This window comes from Corvus brachyrhynchos, unplaced genomic scaffold (assembly GCF_000691975.1).
Source record: "Corvus brachyrhynchos isolate BGI_N302 unplaced genomic scaffold, ASM69197v1 scaffold167, whole genome shotgun sequence".
In the NCBI taxonomy this organism is placed as follows: domain Eukaryota; kingdom Metazoa; phylum Chordata; class Aves; order Passeriformes; family Corvidae; genus Corvus; species Corvus brachyrhynchos.
Genome location: NW_008239547.1, coordinates 1,824,997 through 1,847,508, shown reverse-complemented (window position 1 = coordinate 1,847,508; position 22,512 = coordinate 1,824,997). Strand labels below are relative to the sequence as shown.

General features: G+C 36.2%; 1 long non-coding RNA gene across 1 annotated transcript; it reads left to right on the top strand.

Annotated features, from left to right (window-relative positions):
• The first annotated feature begins 1,431 nt into the window (after nt 1-1,431).
• LOC108448482 lies at nt 1,432-19,466 on the top strand. The gene is made up of 3 exons (XR_001864377.1): nt 1,432-1,591; nt 5,429-10,917; nt 18,027-19,466. It is a non-coding gene; the product is annotated as an uncharacterized LOC108448482 (long non-coding RNA).
• Nucleotides 19,467-22,512: the final 3,046 nt, after the last annotated feature.

Below are 22,512 nucleotides of genomic sequence, written 5' to 3'. Positions count from 1 at the left end.
AACATTGAGCGTGGAATGCTGCTCCTCTGGAAAGCAGCGAGGAAGGAGGAGACTCAGTGAGAACTTAAAAGCTTTCCTCTCTGGGACTTCTCATTGGTACTCTGAGTGCATACAAATGTGGAAAAGAAAGATGGACAAGAAAGAGAATAAAAACACTCTCAGTGTACATAGTGCTTGTGTGGGATGAAGTTGGAATGTAAAAATTAATGTCAGTAAGGCTGAATCTGGAAATATAAATCCTAAAACGTGTGATTGGAATAAAGCATTTGTGCTCTCAAAAGATCTGCTCTCAGTTTTAACATGTTCTTAAAGAAATTTCATAAAGATTATTACATAAATGTAATGTTTTCTTTATTACTATACAATTCTTCATATATTTTACTTTATTTTAACAAATAAAAATGTTAGAAAATGACATTCCCTAATGTCATTTAAATGACATTATCTTAAATCCTGGAAAATGTAACAATGTTAGACTAACATTAAAAAATGAACAATTACAAAATAGAATCAGGAACAAAGTACTGAATATTCAATCAGTAGTAAAATCCTGGGAAAATCTTATGGAGAAAAATATCAATTGATTAAATGTTCCCCTTTTGTCATCTTTAATGATTCTATCAATATTCTGTTCCATTTAATTGCCTATAGACAATATTATTGGTTTCCCATCATCTGGGTAGTACAAATCCATGAGCAATGCTGAGCAGTACACAGAAATAGCTGGCTTTGTTACAACTCAGTACAAGCTAGAGCTGCTGTCACTTTCTAATGTTGTTGACAGTCCCAGCTCATATTCAACAGCATTTTCAAAGAAAAAGAATGCATATTTTTGCTCTAGTTATTATTATGTTCCCAGATGGTGAACTGAAAAACAGTTTTCCACTGGCATAGATCAAAGTGCTAATACAATTAGCGTTATATCTGAAAAAAAGTTCTATGGCTTTTGAATACACTATTCACAGATGACTTCTTTGTAACTAATTTTAATGTAATTATTAGATAAACCATAACACTGGTTAATATTAGATTTTTTGCAAAGATTTCTGGCCATAGTCTTGTTCGTATTTCTTGGTGTTTTTTTTCAGCAGCAGTAGGAGAAGACAACAAGAGAAAACTGTGAAGTGTCCTGGGTGTGGCAGAAAGAAGAATGCCATTAACTCATAAGGCAAATACAAATTTTATTACTTAATATTGTGAAGTGCTGTTACTGTGTTATACCTCTGTTTAAATTTGTCTTAGTCCAGTTTTTCTTTTTCCACCAGTTTCTCTTAAGCCTATGTTTGTGTTTTGTAAGTATGTGAGTATGAGTATTATGTAAGTAATTAAATACTTTCCTTACACCAAAAGCAGTCTACTTTCTTTAAAGCAGTCTGCTTTCTTTACAACTATGCTTTTTTAAACAGCCTTTTTTTCCATTTAACTCAAATGGAGTTGAGTAACATCACTACTAAACTAGGTCCTTACCTTCTACCTCTTTGAACAGGTACTCACTGATCCTTGCTCTTCAATCTAGAGAGAAGAAGAGCATGGCAGACCACAGGGTGGTGGTCTGGTGATGGTCATGGTGTTTGACAGCTACAGTTATTGGGTAAGTGTCACTCTGGGGTTGTTTGTCTGAAATCAGTTCAACTTACAGGGTAGGAGTCTGATGGAAGAAATCCCTTTATTATCACTGTACCTCACAGATAGCTAAAAATACTGGAAAATATTAAACAGCCCTCAAATCCTGGCTTTTCCACCAGAAACAATGCTTTACCAAAAATACACAACTACATGAATCACAGAGACAGAAAACCAAGATGGTTGCTGTTTGCCATTACACCTACGTATTTCCAAAAGCAGCACAAATCCTACCTTAATGCCATAGTATTGCAGACCAACAGCTTACAGAGCTGCAGTAGTGCCTTCACACAGCAAGTTTTAGGAAAAAGTAGTCCAGGTGTTGAATAGTTTTTTCCTTCTGAATCTTAAGCTGAGAATCATATTTGTCCTCATGTGAAAAATATTTCCTCTACTTCATTGAGATTAACTGAGTAGGAACAGATCCTGTAGGGACCATGGAGAAAGAAGCAGCATTTAAAATGCTGCTAGGGGATTTGGGTACAGCTGGCATCTGAGCGAGTAACTACCAGAAAAAAACCTGTGTGGGCCCTAAGTGGTGCCAGGAGGTTCTTGAGGAATTATGGATACCTGCATGGAGGTCCTCTAGTTGCTCTGTTTTTATACCTGATGTGAGGTATGGTTCCTTACTCTTGCACTTCACGTATTCTAGCCTTCAAGGCACAATAACACATATGTAATGAATATATACAACTGAAAGAAATCTGACAAACAGATATATATATATATAAAGTGATCTTACTATGTTGTGGCTGTCAGTATTCAGGATATTAAGAAATCATTGAACTCTCTTGAAAATAAAGATTATTGCAAAATTATTGCAAGAAATGTTTTTGGAATACAGAAGAGTCTGCAAGTAAAGTCTACATGGATACATAATTAGTTTTTAAGGTGGTTGCAATGTTTAGTGTAATTTTTAAAAGCCTATCATAATCTATCACTGAAACACTTCAAAATATGCCCACAGAGCAGTTCATTTAGGAAATTCATTTGTCCTGTATTGCATTCTAGTTTCATTTAAAATGGCATGGAAGGGGATCCCAGCAGCAGTGGTCTAAAGGGTTTTATAATAAAATTATATCTCTTTGAGTTATTCTTGACATTTAGGGATTAAATCTCCATTTATGGTTTCCTTTTTTTCATGCTGAATAATCAAAAACACTTCTTTGCTTTATTGAGAGAAAGTGTGATCTGCTTTACATAAGTCATATTCCCTTTCCAAATCCTTGCTCATATAAGTCCTTCTGTACACTTCCCAATTTTGGAATCCTTCAAGTAAAGAACATGTGAAAGAAATAAGGAAAGATCTTGTACCATTTAAATAGCATTTGTATGTTTTCCTTTAAAAAATGCTCTTTCTCCCTTCGTAAGAATGACAGATCTATAACGACTTCCATTAATTATTTCAGCTATTTAAAAACTCACTCTACTATGAGGTTTCTCAATGTGATTATAATCAAATAAAAACATAATTTGTCATCTATTCATACTACTACATCCTGTCATTTGCCAAAGGTGTGGGGACAGTGAAACTGTTTGGATCTCCCTTCTGCTATGAATTATATTTTAATCATTTTAGAAAGCATTTGCCTGGAAATGTGTTTGTATATATACATATATATATACATATATGTGTGTGTATAGATATATTTGTGGACTTCTTCTAACTGTTTCAAAATATTTTTATTATATCAGAATACAAGTAGTGAACCATTATAAAAACAAAAGGTTTTTTAATTGTTTGTATTATCCTTAAAGTTACATTGAATTTATATTTCACAATGCCTTTATTTGAGTAAAGGGTTATTAATATCCCCGATCTTCCTGAAACTTCAAATAATAGGAACAAAACCAACTAAGGCAATGCTTAGAAGTTGCTCAATCAATGTGTTAATCAGCCTCACTTTTTGAGGCTGGATTTCCTTCAATAGTTATTTGACATAACCTATTAATTACAGTTAGATTTGGAAATCTATGGCATGTGGTGAGAACAAGCCATATGCTGAGATAAACTGAACTAGAGCACATCTAGGTTAGTTGAAGTATGTGTGATCTTGGAAAGTGGTACTTAATTATATTAAAACAAAAAGTTTGTATACTGTTAGTAATTATCTATTTGTTACTTAGACTTGTGGCTCAAAACAGGCACAAAATAGGCACAGTGAAATACACATTATTGAAAAAAATTAATTCATGTTCTTATTTAATGGATTCAGTATCAATTAAGTACTGCTTTGACACTTACCCAGACCTCTACTTGCCCTAATGCTATATTCATACAGTAAAATCACAGCAGAAACATAATGTTTCAATCTCAATAGAAACAACACAAAATTTTGACAAAAAATCAGCCCCCACACCACCTCTAAAATGTTTTTCAGTCCTTTTTAAGGACTGGTCTTCAGACGGCCACTTTGATTCTAGTGCAATTTGATGAAGTAAGAATTACAGTTTTTCCAGTTTTCTGTTAGGTATCATTTTTGTGGTTGCAGATGCTCTTTTTAAAGCTGTATGGCTTTGTATTGACATTGAACAACAACAGTGGTTCTTCAAGAGAGAAGATGAGTCCTCATCCTCCACACACCCTTTAAAAAGTACAAAGCATAATTATTCCCTTCAGGCTGTTAGCAAAGGATAAAGGCCCAGACCTGACCACTCCTGACTGGCCATCACACGGGGATGTGGGGGTGTCCATACACCACTCCCTGCCCACAGCCCTGCAGTCCTGGGGGATGGTGCCTCTCAGACACTGAGTACACTTTGGCATGGCCTGAAGGGCTTTCAAGATACAATCTGCTCTTAATGGGTGAAACACTAAATGATATGGTGAGGTTTTGCTCTATAGTTTGGGGGTTTTAATTTTTGAATGTGGGTTTGAAGGAGTACACAATAACACATTCAATAACGTGCAACTACTTTTCAATTACTATTCAATTACTATTAAGTACACATCCAGTGTTAGCTGATCTTTTACACTGTGTTTGTACTGTTGCAGGTTTGGTTGTGTAATTTTTTTTGTAGATAGAGACACCTGCATTCACCTCTATACATTTTTATGTATCTAGATAGGGATTTTATTTACACTGGAAAATCCATTTTGGTATAGATTAAGATTTTGAAAATAATAGGATATCTGTTTATCCTCTGTTTCAGTGGTAACTGATGACTGCATAATGTACTGTTGATAAAAAGGGAGACATAAGCAATAAGAAATAGTGTTTATTACAGAACCAGGAGACTAGAGATGGAAATATATACTAGATTATTCTAGCTAGTCCCATCAAAGGGAAGGCTTTTCTTAGTGTGGGGTTTTCATTAGAGCAACAGTTCATATCCAAGCAATATAATGATGGGAACGGTGTAAGAGTAGAACAGATATAGTGTCACAAGTAATGAAATTGCCACATTTGTCCCAAAATCTGTTTCATAGGCTCACTTGTTATATTTGTAGTTCAATTTCTTGGTTTCATTCTATTTTCTAACTTCCTTAAATTCAACCCTCAGCTCCTAATATTTAGTACATACTGAATGGCTTCCTTCCTTAGTATTTATATTCTTCAAGGTTTTCTCTTTGTCATCATAAAACCTTATAATAATACAATAAATAATGGAAAATAATATTTATTATTATTGAAATCTTGTCATAATACTGTTGATGCTCATAGTTTGGCACAAGTTTGCAAATCTTTCTGAACTTAAGTAGATTAAGATGAGTGAATTTGAATTGCAAGTAGTAGAAACTGTAACTACTTCAAAAAAAGAGAACAGTGACCTATAAAAGTGTTCCTTTTTTTTTTTTTTTCAGTAGTTGTACTTCCAGGACTCTAGAGAGGAAAGAATATTCCTGAAATTTCCCAAAACTGAAGATTTCCAGTAGGTTACTGCATCTGATATTTATGACTCTCCTCTTCATTAGGTGTAAAGGGAAAGTCTATCTCTGATCCTGTCTATAAAGCCATGGTATCTTCACCCCTCTCCAGCCCTTGTGGCCTTTCAGCCAAAAGGGTTTCACTTTAAAACTCTTCAGGCAATTAGAAGTCTTGTTGAGAAGGAAATCTAATATTTTTGAAATGCAGTAATAATATTTCTGTTACATAACTATGAGTAGCTTTTTGTGCTGAGTCAAGCAGCATATGTTGTTTTCCAAACTTTCACCTTTGAAGATGAAAATTAATTTGGAAGGAGGGGGAGATGTTACTAAAAGACTGGTTGCCAATGCCCTTTCCTACCCAGAAAGTTAAAGCTCCAGCATCTGAATGGATGAAAAGCTTAGTGAACATGAAAAGCTGTAGTTATTAGATTCTGGCCATACTTATTTTTTCAAAACTTAATTTCATATTTGATCATATATCTGAAATATATTAAAGATCTTCCCTGAAATATAACTCTTATAATCATCATACTAATACAGAACATCCTAACTTATGCTAGAGGAGCTCACCTTCCTTACTTAAGTTTTGGAATCTGTCTAACAGGATTCATATTTTGGTTTTGAGGAAGCAAGGTTTAGATCAAGGTTCAGCTCTTTTACATTGCCTGAGGTTCTGAGGTGCTGTCACCACGCTGAAACACCATCTAAGCAATTGCTTCCTTTGCCAAAGAGGTGGGTAGGGCTCATCTGTACTGAGTGTATCAAGCAACTTTATGTAATGAAATTTGGTATTTTTGCAAACTATTCATTTGCAAGTAACATGTTCTCATAATCCCTACTACATAAAACCTTATATAAGGAGAAGAATATATAGTTATGTGCTGGAAACACTTCATTAATGACACAGAGAAAGGATTTCCTGTAGAACAGATGGCACTTGTAGTGTCAGCCAAAGTGTTTATCTAAACCAGCATTGTCTGGAACCAAATGCCCTCAGGCAAGGGTCCGACCCAGTTGTGGGGAGGCACCATGCAGTCCTGACAGATGGCCATGTGTTGAGGCAGCCCAAAGACCATGCACATGTACCAAGGGTGGCTGCTGAGAGCTGAAGCTCACAGTGGAAAATACTCAGTAGGCTTGTGCTTGTGGGGTGTCCTACTCTAAGCAGCATTATGTAAAAAAAACGAAGGCATCAGAGCTTAAATCAAATGTAAGGAAGAAGGCAATAGTTTCATAGCCCTTCACCCAGGTTTGTTGATACATCAGGAGTAGGCAGAAACCTGTTTTGTTAGCTTCAGTCAGCTGCAGGAGTGCCTAAATTTTAGTTCACCATTCTGCACTGAGCAGAATGAGTGACAGTAATAAACACATTTAGAATGATACGTTCCAAACTTCTGAAAAAAAATTTGAATACCCTAATGGTTTTTACATTGATGTTTAGTGTTTCTTTTCACTTTTATATATAAATTTGAATCAAATCTTATTTAGGCCTGACTATGATTTTAAAGCTGAAGGATACAGTTTAAATAGCAAGGCGTTTTTGGATCAAGAGATTGATCAAGGCTCCTTCTGTATTAAGAATACACTGAAGACCCTTGAAAAGGGGCAGGAGTCTCACTTGTCTTCAAAAGTTTAATTTTAATCCAGTTTATAGTTGCTTTCCACATCTGCAAAGATATTTGCTCTTCTTTTCAGGCAGGCAAAGCACAGTTTTGAGAGACAGATGTGGTGACAGAGACTTCAGAGGAGTAAACAAAAGCAGAGTAGAAAGCATATCAAAACGCAGGAGTGACTGAAGTGATCTAATGAGAAACATGATAACGATTTGCAATGAGGAAAAGAAGTGAAATGAAAAAACATAGTGGAGGGAATTATATATTTAAAACATTTATATGTTTAAATTTGATGTAGCTGTCCTTAGCACTAGTTTTAAAGGTGGGCTTTTTTACCATTTTTTCACAATAAATATTATACGAAGCACAAGTGCAACTCTCCTTCACTCCTATTGACTGTCATAGCGAGCTGGAGTTCAGAAGTGCCACTGCTTCCTCACAGAACCATCCCAAGAGCTGCGGGTCTTCAAACTGTGCAAAGTCTCTAGACATGGTCTTTTCTACTCTGTTGTGTCTTAGCAGTCAGTGAGGATACCAGTAAGAGCTACAGAAACCCTTTTATGCTTCTATTTCAAGCAGGTGGGAATCAAATCTTGTGGCTTTGGAGCTGCTTTGGACCGTTATCGCGTGGCTTGAATTCTAGCCCGTTTTGTGTACAGCTGCAATAGGCCTGATTCTGCTTTTGCAAACTCTCCATTTACCCAGCTATATTGACACTGAAATCCAGGGTGCTACATCAGTATGAAATCCCTCTGTTGTAAGGAGAATTTGACCCTGTGATTGGTTTTGCAGTCATTTAGTAATAACGAATATTTACAGTGAATTTCATTTGCAGATTTCTTTTTTTATTTTAAAAGCCCTGATACTGCAATGTATCTGCAATATTATCTGTTCTTTAAGTCTGGTGTTTACACCTCTGAATGAGCCCCATAGCTACCAGCACGTGTATGTGAGAGAAAGTGGAATGCATCTACAGCTGAAAAAACAAAATGAGGACCTGATCTGAATAGGACTAGGGCTTCATACAAAACATGACTGAAAACTTGGAAGTTCTGTTCAAACAGGTGGGTCCATGGTGTATTTGATTTACCAGGTTCATGTCCATGTTCATGTGTGGAGACCTGTGGAAATGTAACAGGGGAGGGAATGTGTGTTTGTGCGAGATGTGAAGAAGGAGATAGCTGGGGAGAGGACAGAACAAGCATTTCACTTAGTTTTTTTCAGATTTTATCTGTTCTGTATAGAACATAATTTTCAGTTGGAAAAGTAATATATATTACACCCTGCAGAGAGAAAATGGAAGATTTGAGATTGATTGGTTGCATAAAGATTTTTGATAGTGTGCCTCATCAATGGTCCTCTCTTTTCTCAAATAATAAAAATACTACAGGAAATTAAAACAGGTTTCTGTGCTTATTAAGCCTTATTTGTCAGTTTTCACCACTGCAAGTAAGTTATAATGACCAATTTGCCAATGCAAAGTGAAACTGAAACTATAATGCCCAAGGAGAAAAGAAAATTGGAAAAGAAACACCTTGTGAGACTGAAATACCTTAAAAATAGATGGAAAAACTTACTGTCAAGGTGATCTTCGAATTATTACAAGCTAAGATGAGCTGCCAAGAGGATGGAGCCAGGCTTTTCTCAGTGGTGCCCAGCAACAGGATAAGGGACAGTGGTCACAAATTGAAACACAGGAAGTTCCATCTGCATGTGAGGAAAAACTGCTGTACTGTGAGGGTGGCAGAGTACAGGAACAGGTTTCCCAGAGAGGTTGTGGAGTCTTCCTTACTGGAGATATTCAAAACCCACCTGGATGCAATCCTGAGCAGCTGTTCTAGGTGAAACTGCTGTAGCTCCAGAGGTTGCTTCCAAGCCCAAACTTTCTGTGATTCTGTTTAGATATATACTTTATATACATTTACATGTGGACCTTTCTAAAGTCTAGGGATCTCACAGAACTACGGCATCTTTAACATTTTTATTGCTAAAGTAGTAGTAGTCATTTACGTAGCAGCTTTATCCCAGGACCCTTCAGAAATCCTCATGCCATTTCTCTGAAATAGGAATCAGCTTCCAGGAAAGGAGAGTGAAGATCCAAAGTCACACAGGATGTGTGTAAGTTATATGACAGGATGTTCCGTGGACATCAGCCCATCTAACCACCCAGACTGGAAATGTGCCACAGCTCCCTTCTAGTCTGTGGACCTGGATTTTCCTAGTTCTGACTTGAGACTGATCTGAGTCAGAGCATCCCCACAAAACCAAGATTAGGTAGGGTTCATGGCCTCCAAGTATAGACATAATTGTGAAAATCAGAGTTAGCTCTGAGTCAAGAGTTCATTTCTTTCTTTGGTTCACATGGCCATACACCTTCCTCAAAGTACTGGTTTTGCCAGTGAGAATTTGTAACAATAGGTCTTCAGTTCTCATCCATTTAAAGCAATAGCAATCTTACCATGGATAGCAGTAAAAAGATTGCATTTAATTATCCACAACGCTGTTTTTCTTATAGTTGCCAAAATGTTCCCTGTTGAAATCCATAAAAACAAAACAAAACAGAAAAGAAAAGAAAAACAAAAACAAAAAAAATTTCAACTTCCAACGACTCACTTAGGTTACAAAACCTTTCAATTTTTAGCAGGATATTGGAAAAATCTAACAACCCCAAAAAGGGAATACTTTTTCCAAGAATAGCACTGTATATGAACAAAATTTCCTATTTGTTTTTGCATAGTTGGCAAAGAAAATAATCAGTGTTTTACTTACTTTCAGATAACATGCATGGTACCTGAGCAGCAAGCTGGTAAGACAAGCCTGACTGCTGAAACAGAGAAACTCAAGAAACATAAAGGTCAGGAAAGGCAAACCACAGAAAGGTAGTGGCCAAAACGTCTAAGCTGTGTTTCAAAGATATATAAGAAGTCTCTGAGATGATTTAACTTCTTCTCTTTGCACTTTTCTATCTTAGGAATCTGAGCAAAATAACACAGTATTAAAAAGAAATTCCAGATTTTATAGAACAGGTTTAGTATTGTTGCATAATTGCATTGATAAAATACCTCAAGCCTATAGATTGTACAAATTATATTTGTGAAAATTAAGGTAATGATATACATTATACAGTTACCTAGTCATTAGCTTTTGAGGATGCAATAGCTAGCTTTAAAAGATTGGAATTAAATATTAATGTGCTGAATAGCATACTGTTAAACTGCTTCTAACAATGATAAGCACTTCAGATGGGTAATTCTGTAGACTGTGCTAATAGTACTCAGAGTTCTTAAAAACAGAACTTGTTTTGTGTGCTGTTAGACTGCATCTTTTTTATGTCTTTCTTATATCAGTCTTGAATGAGCTTTTAATCTGATTATGCTTTTTTACCTTATTTATTTCTCTTTGTCTTTCCTTCTAATGGCTCTCTTTCATTGAATTCTTTTTCATCTCCCTTGTTCCATACATCACCATTTTCTGTCACTGCACTTTCTCTTTCCCCAAATCTCAGTGCTTTCTTCTGTTTTTCATGTGATGACTATTCTCCTATTTGCATACTTTTTACTCAACCACTTTTGCTCTATCCAGCCTCTCTAAAATCTTCACTCCCTATGTTGTGAAACATTTTGGCTGAAAATTGCTGGTTGTCAAAACCCAGGAATTCCCTCTAATCATTGCAGAGACTGATTGAGAAATGCAGTGCTTCTAGGTCACAGAGCTCCAGCACAACTACTGAGGACACAGCTCTCTGATTTGCTGTGAAGACTGAAAACCTTGTACAGCCATGAATTCCCTTGGTCTAAAACTGGTGCCAGTGTAAGTCTTGCCTGTTGAAAAAGCTTTATGCCACTCCTTAGGCAAGTAGCACTTGGACAGTCAGGTGGGCTAGGATTACATCTATACCATCAATTTTTAGTGGTTTGGATGCTTGCATTCATCCTTGGGTCTTTGTTCTCTGCCAGCCTCAGAGTGTCTCTTGCTTCATTCGTATTTTGTTTTCGAATAGATCAGCCAGATTCTCAAGGCAAAACCGTAGTGCTGGTTTGCTCCCTATGGTCAGAACAGACAAGACACAGCCCATGTAACATCAGGCCACATCTCAGAACATGCAAAGGATGTGTTTAGCACCATGCTATAGAAACACCTCTCTCACAGGACATGACTGAGCCAGTGCAATCTTAGGTGGGAAACTACAGACTAAGAATACCTGAAATCCACACGTGTGTCCCATGGGACCCAACCTATCACAGTATGAATGCAACCAGTCCACTCAGGAGGTCACTGGTACTCATCAGTGTGGTTAACAAGTCATGTGGCATATCTTAGAGCTATGATTTCCTCCCTGCAGCAAAGCATTTTAGTGGTGTATGTCTTATGTAGTGCATGCAGCATCTTTATTGTCTGTGAAATATGCAGGATTTACTAAGACAGAACTCCGCAGCACAAAAGTAGGGTGGAAAGGCTCAGGAGCCTCTATTCTAACAAGGGCTCTCAGAGCTTCTAGGGTCCCTACTATGAACTTAGGAACTAGAGTCTGAAAGCTCTGGGACAAGATGTGGAAGTTGTATGGTTTACAGCCAGAGGTAGTTTACATGTGAGTGGTGTTGGGAATAGCAGAATAGGAGAACCTGAGTAAATACCAAATTAGTTAATTCAATATGTTCTTGGTGGTGTCTTTTCCACTGTTGTAGGGATGAATCAGACAAATATTAACTTCAGATTTATGGAGTCCTGAAAAATCTATTTAATCATGTAAACATCACATTTTGTTCTTTCCAAGACTACTTTTTTTCAGAAATTCAAGTTCATTTCAAATTTATCTGGACTGATACCGAACTTTACTGAACAATATTTCCCATGAACTGCACATTTTGCTGTCTTTCAGACAGTTCCTTTCCTGTATTTTTTTATCTCCACAACACAAACCAAAGGCATGGAAATGCAGCAATTCCTGTTCTACAAATGGTGAACTGCAATGAAGACACATCCATTGCACAGCAAACTCTCTGTATTGTACTTCATGCTTAATTAGCTTGATCCAGTATCTCTAAGATCAATGGATAGTTTCTCAGTAAATTCAGTATTCACTGAAATCGGCCCCAAGCTATCTTCTCATCTGAAAATGGTGAGAATACACTATGTTGTTGATTATATAATGACAATGTTATCAGTGTTTTTAGTAACTATGCAGGTCTCTTTAGAAAAATAAAGTTCTAATATTCTTGCCAAGTCTGCTTTAATGAGTATACACTTACCTGAATAGGTAGGTGCTGGAAGATATTTTTTAACACAGACCATTAAAATTTTTGTTTAATTAAAATATGAATGTGTCATTTTAACCATAGCTAACGTGTAATGTAATAAAATAATTTTGATGAAAAGCCAATTAATAGACTAATAAATAGCCTGTAGGAACTGCCTTATTTTTTCTTCACTTTATTCCAATAGTTTGTTAAAGAACCAGAAAAATTATTTTTTTCCTGACAGTGTGACTATCTGGGCAGCAGATATTCCCCTTGAATTTAGCTTGTATATTGTTATAATTTTATTATACACATTAAAAAAAAAAAAAAAAAAAAAAAAAAAAAAAAAAACCAAAAAAAACACACCAAAAATCTATAAAATATGTGAGCCCTCTTGTGGCCGGAATATCTTCTATGTGTCTTATGAAATCATCAAAAACTATGTGGCCTGGTGAAGTAACTGCTGGAAACTATCAAGAGAGCACTAAGTGTACATTTCTTTAGTTAATACTTCTAGTGTCAGTCCTCTTTCATTTTTGATAACAATGAAATCCATTTAATTTTTCTTTTATATTTTCCTTAATTTACTATTTGTAGCTAAAATGTCCAGGAACTTCTGGTTTTGTAACAGATGTTTTTACTTTAAAGTCTTCATATATATCAATTATTTCAATCATATAGGACCAAATATGACCATCAGTCAGAGCTGTCTTTTAGTTATTACTGAACTGGAGCTGCTCTGAGGTGATTCTGAGGTGGAAGAGAGTTTATTTCATTGCCACTTATCACTCTTCCCTCATGAATTCAAGAAAAAATATTCCAAACCATCCAAACTACATAATCTTTTTAAAGAAAAATTCTTATCACCTGATACAACATTTTTCATATTTTTGAGGGGATTTTGCTTCCTTTCATTAAAAAGACCTGTTTCTGCTGTGTCATGCATTTCTTTGAAAAGAAAGAGGAAAAATTTTACAGCTGTTCAAATTAATTCATGAGCTGGGCCTTGAGAAATTAGGTAGTAATTTTCATGGATTAGATAAAATATCAGCACTCTGTGATTAAAGTTATAGGAGAGAAAAGGGATGGTATTTTAAATTCAAGCTCTGTGTTCTACTCCTCACAGATTTTTCCACTACATAAGGTCTGTTACTGTATTCAAATATTTAATGCAATATAATAATGTCATTTTTATGTATATGTGTCTTGTGGATTGCTGAACGTTTACTGATTATTTGTTTTAATTCTGCTGATCAATAGCATTTGCTTAGTTATTTCTCCTGAGGCCTGAAAAGAGACCAAAACAGTTTGTTGTAACTGGCTGTTTTAAAGTTCTACTGGAGAGTATTGGTTGCAATACCTAAATCTTCTTCTGTATCACAGTGTTTATGGTACTTGTGTACAATTATATATTTATTACATAGGTATATTTATATTTATGGTCAAGAAATGCAAACGGTCAATGCATCTGTTTGTATTTTTCTGGTTTATTCTGGCATTTAATTTCTGGTTTCCAATATTTTTTTTTGTTTCTATCACAGTCATTTTAGTAGTATGGAACCAGACTAAAAATTGAGTGTATTTTTAAATTCTTGCTCTGTTACTTTGTACCTAAGAAATGTAGCGTACATTCACATAGCAAAAGAAATACCATATTCACAAACATACCTGGTGTTCATTGCTATAATACATTATTATCACTGCAACCTTTGTATAAATTCTTAAGAAACTCTTTGGCAAGAGTCACTGTAGAATGAACAGAACTTAAGACTTCTGGTACCTGATACCCTATAGAAATTATATGCAGAGGAAATATGCAGGAGTCTGTAGAAAATATGTCAGGGACGAGACAAATATTAGTGAATAAAGTGAGGAGGGGGAAAAGCCAAACCTCACACTCATTAATGATGGAATTAGGTAAGTTTCTCATTTTCAAAATTTTAATGAATGTAAATATTAATTGGGCAGAGCAGTGGATAATAATTCATACACCAACTGATTTCTTTCGCTAAGAGAAATTCAGCTGCAGAATTTTTTGACCAGAGTCACTTCTCATATTACAGAGGTTGTGGCTACCCAGAACTGAGATGCTCCATCTATATTTAAAAGTCTCTTATATTTAGATCTCTCAAGAGAAAATCAAATGTCCATTTCATTACAGTTACTTTGATATTTTGGGAATTCTATTTCAGTATGGTTTTAATTATGTACTGTAAATCTTAAGAATGACAACAAGCTTATATAGGTTACTTTAATATGAAAATCTTTTCTGTCTGCATTGGTTAAGGATGACAGGTTTCTTGGAAAAAAAACTGCAACGCCAGTTACTAAGCACTTAAATGTGCATCTCTCAGTGAGACAGTAAGTAAAGACAAGGCAACTGGTTTATTTTATTTAATGCTTCATTTCTATCAAAAGAAACCTTTCTAATACATCAAGACATAGAAGCCTGCTCATGCCATGTGACAGTGGAAATTATAAAACAGTAAGTCCAACAAAGGCAGATTGTCAAAGCTGGGTATGCTCAGCTGCATGCAGTGAAATATTGTGTACATAATTTGTGTGTACAAATAGCACAGGAATTGTGCCTTGACTGTGTAAACAAGACATCCTTCTGCAGTATATGGATGAATCATAGAATGGTTTGTCTTGGAACAGACTTTAGAGATCATCTAGTTCCACCCACCCACCCTGTCGTGGGCAAGGACACCCTCCACTAGCCCAGGTTGCCCAAAGACCAATCCAACTTGGCCTTGAACACTTCCAGGAATAGGGCAGCCACAGGTTCTCTGGGCAACCTGCTCCAGTGTCTCACCACTTTCTGAGTAAAGAGTTTCTTTCTAATATTTAATTTAATCTCCCCTGGTTTAGTTTAAAACCATTCCTTCCTTTTCCTATATCTGCCTGTGTAAATCTCCCTTTTTTAAAAGCCCCCTCTGTGTACTTGAAAGGCTGCAGTGAAGAAGGCCAGAGTCTTCTCCTCTCCAGGCTGAACAACCCCACCTCTCTCACCCAGTCATTGTAGGAGAGGAGCTCCAGCCCTCTGATCATCTTCACAGTCCTCCTCTGGACCCAACCTAACAGGACCATGGTTCTCCTGTGCTGAGGACCAGACCCCACCCAGGTGGGGTTTCACAGTGAACCACAATGGTAACTCTTTCAGCCACTTTCTGAACTCAGACTCAGACTGTAGGTTGCCCCTTGTAGCCACCTGACAGAAGGTAGGGAGATCAGGACTATGAGGTTTGGCATGTTACTCTCTGTTGGCTACTCACATTTCAAGTCCTGACACAGCAGGGAGAGCCACCCCTAAAAAGCCATCTGTCCTTCTGTTTTGCAGGTGGATACATCACAGCAGACCTGATTGAAATCAGGGGCCTGTTTTTTTCCAGGGATGTTAAATATAGGATGATACTTTCTCAACTAGATGCAGGATTAGCACAGTCTGGTTTCCTCTCAGGAACAGGGCAGAGGAATCCATAATGATTGAGCCCTTTGGGATTTGATTTAAATGCTCTAGAGTTCAGAAGGTTCTTCAGTCAATCCTTTGGATGGCCATGGGTCAGCACAAATCCATATTGTCCCTGTCTGTTCAGTTAGAAATACACTACACTGGCCTTGGAGGGATTTAAGAAAATTATTTTGGCAAAACAGAATTGGGAGGTATAAATGGATTAAAATTCATTTATTGCATCACAGTCAATCTTAAAATAATTACTTTCATGTCCTTCATGCAGAGTTGTATGTTTTTTGTCCCCCTTAGTGCTGTTCTGACATCACAGTAAGAATTTCAGGGAAAATGAACAAGGATGGAACTTGTCAAATTGGAAACATTTTGAGTTTACCATCACCAGCATGTGAATGTTCAAACACAGAGTTGCATTACAATAGTACTTGCCGTTGACTTTTTTCTTGATTAAAGTAATATTTAAAATTTGCTTGCAAATACATTCATACTCAATGGAAAAGATAAACAATTCAATTTAACAGTCAAGTTAAAATATATTCCCCTGATTTAAGAATGATTATACAGTGATGATCCCATATTCAATTAGAGTCAACAAAATGCTACATCCTTTTAAAAATCTTTTGTTTATGGACATAAATGGGATTTCCCTTTTCTCTGCAATATGCAGTATTACTTGCAGTTATTTTGTGTTGCTTTTTATTTTTTAAATATTTAACATATTCAGATTTTCTAAGGGTTTGGGGTTTTTTCCAAATATATACAATAACAATTAATTCCCAACTTCTGTTTTAAATAAATGTGGCTGCAATTGTAACCACCTGCATATGAACTGAAATAGTATTGCCTCAGTGGGTAGCAAGGCCAGTGTGACCCTGATTCCTCCAGTTCTAAAATAAATGGGAAGACCAGAATTATTTAATGAGAAATGAGTGAGTTTCTAATGCTATGAATACCACCAGTTGCCGAACCAGTGAGAATTTAATTTGTCTTGCTACCTCATAAACCTTGATCTCAGTGGGTAGATCATGAGGGGATGGAAAGTTCTAAACCCAGTTTGTGAACACAGGTAGAATTTTTGTGAGAAATACATGTCACTCAACTGAGAGTTTGAAATTCTGATATATAATGTGAATGTAAAGACCTTTATGATATGATTATTTGTGACAGAAGGTGATGGGGATCCAGGGGTCAATATAGAGACAGAAAATATTCAGGTAGGAAAAAATTACATTGAAGTAAGGGCTAGTGAGGAATAAGATACTGTTCAGGATGCTATAGGTAATTACAGAAAAGCTACAAAGTTACAAAAATAATGAGCTTTCCATTTTAACCATCAATTCAGATAAAGTGAAAAAAGGACAATTTTCAGTGAAAATCATCTTGAAGTGTGTCTTTTCAATTCTCTAAACAAGTCTCAAAATAGCAATGGATTAATTGACTTTCAGGTGCTTCTCTCAGAAGAGAACATGAAAATATCTTAGCAATTCTTTAAGAGAAGTGAAATTATTTAAAAGGAATATTAGTTGCTTAAGTGCTTAAAATTATGGCTATTAACAGACTACATGGTACGCTGGTGTGTCTAACAGTAGTCTGATTCACTGCATCTATGAGTGAGTGACCTGCTTTAAATTATTGAACTGGATAAAGCTGGGTTCTTAACCAAGATGATGGAAATGTGCCTTATTCATGTAATAACAAGCTGTCAGTCAGAAATAAATGTAAGTATAAATATAGATGATACAGACACAGATATAGGTTACATAGCTACATACATAGATTCAGATATTTATACAGAAATGCAAATATTAAATTCTTCATTTTATAGCCTGGAAAAAAGGCATGTAAGAAATAATTCCAGTTCTCATAACTCAGTGAAAGTATTTATGCTTATTTTGATGAGTTAGGGCCTAGAAGAGTCCCTCAAGAATTAAATTTGGCTTACATGCTTATAGTTCAACTATTTCTCAGAAGGTTTTCTTTAAGCATTCAGCTAAGTTACTTAGTTACATTACTAAGCTAAGCAGGAGAATTGTTCATGTGAGTCTCATTTCTGTATTTTAAAGTGTTTTAGTCTTTCTTTAAGAACAGTTTTAATTTTACATCTTTTTCCTGAGTTTCAGATAAACTTTACTATAACTTGGTTTTTTTTGTTATTTTGTTATTGCCAACAATAATTTCTAATCAACCTTGATAAAGAAATATTTCTCCTCTAGCCATAGGTCTACCACAGAATATCCAGACTACAGAAGAGCAGAAAAAAAGAAGACAAAGATTAATTTCTTAGACTTCCAAGTGCAACAAAAATGGACAGTGTTTGAGGACAGTCAATCTGAAATTTTTGATTCATAGTAACATACTCTGAAGTTGAAGTATTTTTAACTTTAGCATGTTGCAGTCATACAATTTTGGAGTGCAAAAATAGCATGGGTATGGTGGTTTTTAAAAAGATAAGAGATGGTTACATTCAAAAGGACTTGAATCTATTACATCTGGTGGCATTTGTGCTGTCAGTGGCTATTTTATCTGACCCAAAATCCAAGCAAAGGAGATTTTGGGGAGCAAGCGAAAGAGCTCTTTAATTCCACATTTTGAGTTAAAGAATAGTTGTCTCAGGCAAAATTCTGTTCTTCAGGACACAGGATCAGAAGGTTTGGAGGTAGCCTCTCAGAGACCATTTTATTTTGGCTAGCTAAGAAGGGATGCTTGGGATGTGTGAGTGTTTATGACTCATTGTGAATGAGGTGGGTTCTGTTTGTGATACACAAAAGTCTGATTGCTTCAGTGACTGGAGGTTTCACACTAGTTTCCTTCACTCTACGAAGACTCTCTAATAAATGCATAAGCCTTGCAAATACCTGCTATGTACTAACTTGTCCAGTAAGACACTTTCACTAGCATGTCTTGGTAATTGCTAATGGTTCTGGGAATTTGAGGCAAATGTATCATTTGTTCTCTCATCTATATGAAAGGATTTCTGAACTGTCTTCCTTCTTTTTCTCCCTTCATCAACCTCTAATACATTTAGCAAGCTGCTCATCTTTTGGGGCTGATCTGGATTGAGTCTTGACTGGCCATTGCCTTCTTTCTACCACCATGTCTACAGTAATTTCCACCGGAATTTTTCACAGATGATGAATGGAACAAAACCAGGCATAACACAGCCTATGATTCCTTGGTTTTCCAAGTGCAATCTGTGATTCCATCCCATATCTAGGTGCCAAATTTCATTTAGCATTCTTCAGAGTCCTGCTCACCAAGGTCCAAAGGGCAGAGAGAAGCTGTAGGGCTCCAAACAAAGCATAGAGAAACTGAAATGCAACTGCATTTCACTATGACCAAAAATGCGTGGAAGATGTTCTCCATTCTCTTTTAGCAAGCCAGAAGCACATTTCAGATTACAAAATAGTTGTATGTACTTCTTTTATTTCTTTATACCTATCACTCTTACTGAACACTGAATATTGGCTGAATTAAGAAAAATTTTGTGTTTGGGGGTTTTTTTTGTTTGTTTTGGCGTTTTTTAGATACTGAAAGACTATCAGCTAGACTGTGTTAAAATAAAAAGAAACTACACTTTCAGCAACAAGAGTGTCATGTTGTTCTGATGATTTGAAAGAATTTTTACTACCTTCACTGGGGCAATGTGGAGCACAAAGGAAAATAATGTGGGAATACTATTTCTGAAATACTTCAGCAGTTGTTTCCATAGAAAGATCAGCTTGTCGGGTACATACGTGTAATATGTCTTGTTTTCAGAACTTTGGAAAGAAAAAAAAGTGTTAGTTAGGCAAAAAAGAGTGTTCACTGCATTATCACTAACAGAAAGGAAAACATTCCCCTAACTAGAGAAAATTCTTAGAAATAAATTCATTATTAATTTCCTTTAAAGCCAGCCTAACCTTGATACTTTAATATTATTGAAAAGCAGCTACAAAAAATTCATCATTTCAGCTATGTGAAGGAGTATATTGCAAACTGTGACCCAGCAAAAGACTCCACCAACACATAGTGATGTTTTGGCTTCTGCACAGGGATTGATAACATTCTCATGAATAGTTGATTAGGCTGTAGAGTACAATGTCTGCATGCATAATTGAAGCTGTACAGAAATAATTGATCTAATTACCAGTGCTATATAGCATCATTCCAGTTAGAGACCTGTACCACTGGCTGATGTCTGCCCTACAGTTTCTCCTCAAGGAGCATATGGGATATTTTGAAGGAATCCTTGATATTTTCAATAACTCTTTTGCCCTGAAAAGTCTCTTCTTAACTGCTGATAAACTGGTTTGAATATTCTGTAGTAACCAACCTCATCCCTGCTTCCATATTCAAGTAAATTATCAGAAGGCATCCAATCTATCTGGACATATGGATTTTCTGTTTTGTACCCCTACACCCTCTTGTCATGTATGATGGAATGAACAAAAAATACTAAGAAAATGAACAATTTTTAAAGAAGAAAAAGCCCTCTTTCTCACTTCTTCCCAAGTTTAAGTATTTACCTACCTAGCATTAATCACAAGATACACTTGCAAAATACTCTGCCTTTCCCCGCTCATGAGATTATTGCCACAGGCTTTCTGTGAAGATTTTGAACATTCAGCTATAATAGTATGTATGGGTAGAATTCAAGTGCTCAAAGGGGTTTCTTTGCAAAATCTCTCATTTCCACCTCTGTCAATGCTGATGTCTTGTCATGTGATGCTGCATATGGGAACACAGTCCCAGAGCCCTTAATTCAGTATTGACTGCAGGAGCTTTCCCTGGGGACATGGAGGTTTAGGAGTCACACACCAGATGAATGTATACATAAGCACTCACCAAAAGAAGCAAGTTATCAGGAACTGTGTGTGATAAGTGTCAGCTGAGGATGAGGAAAAGGCTTCTCAGCATTTCCAGTCTTGAATTCATGGGTTTGTGTACCTACAGTAACAGAGACACAACCTACCCTAAAAACCAGCAGTAATAAATAAATACCAGACAGAAAATAGAGGTTATTAAAATAAGATTTTTAAACTACTAAGCACAGTAGATGGTCCAAAAACAGGCAAGGATTTATTCTTCCAATAACAGAAGGAATTTGCTTCAAAACATCTGATCATATGCTCAGGGAAGAAAACTCTGAAAAGTTTCAAATTGAAAATGGCATGGTCAAGCTTTCCAGAGAAATATACTTAGAACATTGCTAGCCCATTTCAGAAAGGAATGGTACAAACATACTTGATTTTAAAATTATCAGTTTTATGTCAAGAATGACAAACTAGAATTTCTTTTCAAGGTACCAAAGCCCTCACAACTGATGCAAACATAAAGAAATGCTTCGGGTTTATGATTCCTTTTTAAAATATCCATGATTGATTTATTGCAAGCTGTCAGCTTATGGAAATATTATTAACATCAACTGAGAAATTTTCACTTAGTGCAATTACTGTGAAATTTCCTTTCTAAAAGGGTGAAATGCATCACTTTGGTTATACTTGCAAACAGTATGGAAGTGAGAACAGTTTTGGTGCTCCCTGTCAAAGCACCAGTGAAATCATCTCTTGGTTGTATCCAGATAAATCCCATGGATAAATCCAGAAAACTCTGTATACTGAGGTAGAATTAATTGCAGTAAATCTCAGGTATGTTAATTGCTTGGAATTTTTTTCAGCTTGGGAAATTATTCTTAAAACAGGAAAATAACATAATGTTTAAATGCATAGGTTTTTTCTGTGAATAAGTTTGCTGATGTTTAATGAAATAAATAATTACTTAAGCAAAGACATGAAAAAAACAGATGCTGAGGAATGTATGATAATATAAATCAAGTACATCTTAGGAAGTGAACTGTTTCTTTTATCTATTCCTGAAGTTCCTGAATTTAGGATTCAATGGGTGCATCACTTCCCCCATTTGTCTACCTCCACATACAAGTTTAATAATACAATAGATTCACAGTAAAGATAATTGTGACTTTATCAGCTTCAATATAGGTTCTTTATTCCCATACAAATGTATTTTTATCTAAAATGTAGTATGTAGAACCTTAAACCTTTTAAAGGTAAAGGAGGAAATCTTATGCTAGGTTAACATCCTGCAAAAAAAAATATTTTATAAATGCTTAGGAAACATATTAAATCCCTTTATCTTGGACAGGTTCTAGCTTGTACACCTGCCCCCACCTCATCTATATACTTTCCTTATTTTCAAATAGACCTTTCTCAATTCTTTGCTACTTTTGTAAAGCAGTTACAAATATAAGCTGTAAGCACAGCCTTGCTGGCCACACGTACCCAGGTGTAAAGCTTCTGCTGTGCAAGAGGCTCCTTCAGGGCTCTGGGCAGTCACTGCTCCGTGTAGCACATGAAGTGAAAAAGCACCATGCACCTGAGTGGGTAGTGCATGACAATAGTGTAGGCAGGAAAAGTTAATTCAGCTGAATTAAATGAGGTGCCAACTGTAAAGCACCGGGCCTAGGCAGTTACACAAACTGACTTAAAGTTTCCTACCTTCCTCCCATCCCAAAGTTAACTTCGCGTGAGGGAAGATGCCGGGTCTGCCCTGCTGCTGGGCGAAACGGGGAATGTTGATTGCGCCTAGGTCTGAAACTTAATTGCTCTTTTCAACACGAAACAGTGAGCTGGCGTGAAGGTATCATGGGAGCCCTTTGCAGCAGGGGGAAGGAGACACTCGTGGGCTGCGACCCACCTCCAA